The sequence below is a fragment of the Chinchilla lanigera genome, unplaced genomic scaffold, assembly GCF_000276665.1.
Source record: "Chinchilla lanigera isolate Chin_1 unplaced genomic scaffold, ChiLan1.0 scaffold00013, whole genome shotgun sequence".
Lineage (NCBI taxonomy): Eukaryota > Metazoa > Chordata > Mammalia > Rodentia > Chinchillidae > Chinchilla > Chinchilla lanigera.
In genome coordinates, this window is record NW_004955414.1 from 8,030,668 (window position 1) to 8,036,545 (window position 5,878).

The 5,878-nt window shown below is 39.8% G+C and overlaps 1 protein-coding gene across 7 annotated transcripts in view; it reads left to right on the forward strand.

Annotated features, from left to right (window-relative positions):
- The window catches only part of Dlg2 (discs, large homolog 2 (Drosophila)), a 1,924,417-nt gene that overhangs the window by 783,420 nt on the left and 1,135,119 nt on the right, over positions 1-5,878 (forward strand). The window lies entirely within an intron of this gene.

The window sequence follows — 5,878 nt, forward strand, 5'->3', positions numbered from 1 at the left end:
CTCTCTCCCCCTCTGCCTCCTTCCCTCTCATCTCCCGCCTTCCTGGCTGCCAGGAATTGAACAGTTTTCCTCTGCCAAGCCCTCCTCTCATATCCTTTCTACCCTGTAGACAGCTAACTATGGACTGAAATCTCAAAATCAGCCAAAATAAACCTCCCCTCTATTAAGATGAAGGTGTCAGAAATTTTGCAACAGGTACAGAAGGTGGAGGCGGGGGATAGATGAGGAGAAAAATGTGCACTAGTTCAGCTGAAGCCTCATGAAAGCTGTAGAATGCTACCTGGACTTATGTTCATCTGTTCTTTATTCATTCTTTTACTCCCTAATCATTTCACACTATAACTAAACAAGAAAACTACTTTGAGAAAATGTCATGGAAACATTCTAAGTGGGATTTTTGTACATGTGTGCTACTGGGAATTGAACCGAGGGCCTTCCTACTTAGTGGCATCCTCAGCTCTTATTATTTCTTATTTTGAGATAGGGTCTAACAAAGTTGCCTAGACTAGGCTCAGGCTCAATTTTCCTGCTCTAGCTTCTCAAAGTGTTGCCATGATAGGTGTAGGCCATGGATCCCAGCTATAGTGGAACTTAAATAAAGGCCAGCCAGCTGGTAAATGTGACTGGTGCAATGGAGTCAGTACTGAGCGACAGGCCTACAGAAATAGACTAGGAAATTACAAAGAACACAAAAAACTCGCAGTCATAGGGGAAGCAGGATGAATGCGAGTGTGCATATGGCATCTGACAAAACCTCCACTACAACTGGATGTTTCTCAGTAATAGAGCCATGGAAAGGTAGAGGAAGTGATTGGAAGAGCAAAATTGTTATAAAAATAGTTAAAGATGTAGAATCATTCAGTATAAAGAGATCATATGTATTGGGGAAGTTTAATAGTTTTAGTTTTTTCTTTGACTGAAAAAAATCAGGCAATTATCAGAAAGTCCTTGCAACTTACTGAATGCCGAGCACAAACCAGATGAAGGTGACAGGCATTTCGTAATGCATTATATCATTTCGGCATCATAGAACACAATATCATTATTACCATGTTACAGAATGGGAAATGGTAGTTTGGAGAAGTTAACCACATAGGTTCAGCATTCTTACAGACATTATGTACATTTATAGTTAATTATATATGCTTGCTTACTGTTACTTTACTTATTTCAAGCAATCTCTAATTTATCTGTAAACTGGCTGATGGAGAAAGATATTCATATGTCTCTCTACCTTCTATTGTTCAGGAAACTGATAAAAATAGTTTGTTTTGGTAACTTGTTGATGAATTATTTGCATGAAAACAAAGGCTGAATAAAATTAAATACACTTTGACTTTGCACTGGAAGACAGAGAGGGAGGGATATAAAGTTTGAAACTACATGGCTATTATCTAGTGCAGTGATGGTGAACTTTTTAGAACATTCAGTGATACAAACAGCAAACTGTGGCACATATGCCACTGGTGTACCTTTGCTGATCTACTATGTCTGCCTCCCAAGTTCGTGCTTTTTCTAAATCTATTCATCTGTCTTTATAGGAATCAGAGATAAGAATTCCCTCACAGAGTTACTAAATAACAAATGACATTATGGAAAGTAAAGAAAGACTGTGACATGTTAGATGTAGGTGGGAACAGAATGGCCTAGTTGTTAAGAGATTGGCTCCTCCGGTCAAATTGCTTGGCTGAAAATCCCAGTTCTGTCACCCACTGAGTTGTGATCTATGATGTTAGTGTTCCCAGTACATCTTCTGTCCTCTCTCTGAGAAGAGTATCTTTTTCTACCCCGCTGGTGTCAGGTTGGCTATGTAACATTCCTTAGCAACCATATGTGAATAAGAAGTTTTTGTTGTCTCAAGAGAAGTTGTAAGACTTGCCGCACATCCAACCAGTGGTCATGAGAAGAATATCATGTCCATAACAGAGGCTGCTCCTCTGTCCCTGTAACAGAATAGGCTAAAGTAACAGAAGAGGCATGAAGGACATTTGTTTTCAGAAAGAAATAAATAGATGATTGAAAGCCATTAAAATTTTTTTGGTCAGTTGCTTCATTTGGCTGACTAATATACCAATCTTATTACCTTGCACAGCTTACCGCATCTCTCTGTCATTCAGTTTTTTCTTCTGGTAGGATTAAGTGATTGTAATGATTTTTTTGTTGCTGTTGTTTGTTTTTCTTCTGGTACCAGGAATCGAACTCATGAGGTTGTAATGATTAAATAAGTTGGTGTAGAAAAAGGACTTAGATCAGACTGTATAGGGAAAAGTTCTGCTAAAGAAAAAATATCTTTATTTATAGTGTTTTCCAACTCAATTAGTATAAATATTACCTCACATTTCACTCAAAGCTATTATCATAATGTGACTGAATGGGGAGTTAGAAGAAGGCACAATTAGACCTATATCACAGGAGCTGGCTCTAGCACACTACTAACTTAGAACAGTTCACACAGAAGCACTGTTAGTGCACATTCGATAGTACACAGGATTGAACAGTTTACTTTCTAAAGATAAGTGGCTGAACAAAATGATTTCTCAAATTTCCTTCACATTGCTAAGAACCTATATTTAGAAGACCACTCAGAGAACTTCAGCATTGAAAGTAAACTTGGAAGTAGTCTAGTATACCCATTTCATCTGGATAGACAGGGAACTGGGGCATCAAGAGGCTGGGTAGCTTGCTCAAAGTCAGAAGAGGGACTATGGTACCCACTGTTCGATCTGCTCTTTCCCTTCCAACATGAGCAATTTCTGTCGATAAAATTGGTATGGAAATGATCAGCAAAGAAAGAAAAAGATGAGTAATTAGTGAGTCCCTCTTACCTTATCCTGATTTCTCAGTAGGAATAATAAAAAATAAAGTATTAAACCTTGGTGACATTTATTGATAATACTGTCTTGTATGACTATGATTCTTTTTAGATGAAAATTGTCATTAGTATACAGTTGTAATATATTATTTCATAAAAGTGATGATTATTTGGAAGAACTTTAAATGTTACCAGTCATTGAAGTGTCTAAAAAAGGGTAGTTATTTTGACGATTGGAATGAATACATCACGTTTTGGCATTCCCTAGTAATATCTACTCCTAAAAATATTCCATTACACCCCCGTGCAGTATACTCCCAAATTAGTGCTTTTCAGAACAATAATGCAATGTGTTCCTATCTTAAAGTAACAGTGACTCATTTTTGTGACCATAGTGGTTACCGCAAGTAACTATGGAATGCATTGTCATGGACACTACTTACTTCTTTTATTCCTCTGCTCTTCAGTTTACACCAGAGATATTCTTGATAGTCAAGAACTAAGAAGAATTTTATCAAATGTATATGACTACGTTACAAATACATACAAGCGTGTGTAGGTGCAAAGAGAAATATATAGATAAGTGAACTCACATTGCTTAAAGTAAAACATAAAATATTAAGGAGATGAAATAAGCATTTATTTTATGTTTTGTTATTTGGCTTTATCAGTCTGAGCCTTCACAAACTATACGACTGGAAATAATTTGAACATAACAGCCTTTAATGGTGCCCTAGAATAGGAGGTCAGCCTTAGCTTGGGTAATTCATTAGGGAAAGACTGTGTTAGATATTATTGGAACATCACAATATAGAACATAGAATACTTTTAGGGTGTTTCAAATCCAAGTTATAGGCTAAAAATAAAGAAAATGTTGTACAACTCTTTTAGAATGTATTCTTTTGAAAAAAAAAAAAAAACCCATAGACAGTCTGTAGGTGGAAATGCTCACACAATCATACATTTTGTGGTAACACAGAGATAAAATGCTAAAGAATACACTGAATTTGTAAATGTGGCCTTAAGATTCCACAGAATGCCTCAGACCAGAGTTCTCCTGAAGGGTGACTTAGTACACTTAAGCACAAGTGCATACACACACAAACACCCAGTGACCCACCCCTGCACATGCATACACATCCATAGCAGACTTTATGGGTCACAGCAGGGCCTAGATATTTACTAGATTGAATAAATCCTGATTTCTAACAGAGAAATCAATTAGTAAGGGGGCTGGGGATTTAGCTCAGCAGCAAAGCACCTGCCTGGCAAGTGCAAGGTCATGAGTTCGGTTCCCGGTACCGGAGAAAAAACAAACAAAAAAAAAATCAATTAGTAAATACTCCTGCACTTGGTGTAAGAATCCCGGAGCCTAAAAGATGGCTGCTCTTTTCAGTTAGAACCAGGCTTAACTCAACTTGGACAGTTTTCCATGCTGATTTTTGCTCGTATTTTATTCCATATTGATTTTCCTTCAAAGAGGTGTTAATTTCATAGCCAGGACCCATATCACTGCATTAAAAATGTAGATACATTGATATTCTCTTGGCCTATGCAGTGAGAATTTAGAGGTGGGCTAGAGGATCCATGTTTTTAACAAACATCCAAGGAATTATAACACAACAAGGTTTAATTTCTGTTAACTTGGGATAAGGGTTGGGCATTTTGTATACGGGTAGTAAAAAAAAGCTTTTAAGGTAGTGTATTTGACTTGACAGTTTAAATTGTTTCCCTTTTTTGTTCTTGAACATTTAAACTTTATAAAGATGAAACATACAATGGTATTGAAACTTTTGCTAATTCAGAGTAAGTGGCCTGATATTCTGATGGAGCTGCATGTATTAGGAAGATATTACTCTCACAGAATTTGCCACATATATTTAGGACCATGTTGTTGTATTCCAAGTGAGATCTGAGTTCAGTGTCCAGTTAGAAAGTCTTGAGAAATTGTCCTTTCATGTTAATGTGACAGGGCTGATGTTCTAAATAAATTTGGTTATTTGGAGTCACGCTTCTGGAAAACTGTGTGTGAGGTCTACAGTTGTATTGCTTTGTAAGCTACCTTCTATCACTTCTGCTTGAACTTCACCTCTGACTTATTGATTTGTGTGACTTGGTAATAATACTACTCTCAAGGCCTCAGCTTCCTCCTCTAGAGAAGTTGCATTCCATGTATCTACCGCTCACTCCAATACATGGGATAAGCCGGGTGAGTAATGAGCAGCTGCTCTGTCCTGGGCCGTGTGACAGAAATGTGCTGTTCTCCATGTCTACCTAGTCTTCAGGGTTTCATGGCCTTATTTTATAAGTGAACAAACAGGAGCTCAGATAATGGAACCCACTTACCCAAAGCCCACTCAGCACCGCAGCACCGTTCCCAGCACAGAAGCCTTGCTTTTCCTCCTCCAGCCATCTGTGAGGCGTGATGCCAGGCACCCAGGTGGCACTCAAAGAGTGCTGGATTTACTCACTTCCTGCCCCACACGCTTCTTATCACATATTTAAAAAATCTTCAATAAGCGATTTTGCAGCTGTGCCAGCCACATGCTGATATTGTGGGGTCTTTTTGCAACTGACAGTCTCAGTGAAAAAGGAAACAATAATAACAGCAACAACAAACAAACAATAAAGCATCCATCGCTCTTGTTATTCACACTTCCAGAACAACATAAACACTTCTGGGGCTTCTGGAAGCCTCAAAGACCTCAAGGTGGACAGAGAGCAACGCTTCTAATGTGATGAGCTAAAACCTTGGTTCTTGTACCACGAGGGAGTGAGAAGGCTCCCTGACCCAGAGGTCAAGGGCGGAAGCCCACAGCGAAGCGATTTCCAGCTCGCTGGACCCCAGGTCTCTTTGCCGGCCACTTTCCCGTCCCCTCCCCCGCACGCGGTGCCAGTGGGCGGGGAGGATGCTCGGGGCAGGGTTCCGTGCCGGCCTCCCCTTGAGAGGACCTCGGCCTCGGAGATCGTCCCGGTCGGATGGCAGTAGCGATGGGGGCGCAGGGTGGTCCTGGGGGGCCGTGGGCCGGGACTCCGGGCGGAGCGCGCCCCGGGGCTGGGCTGGGC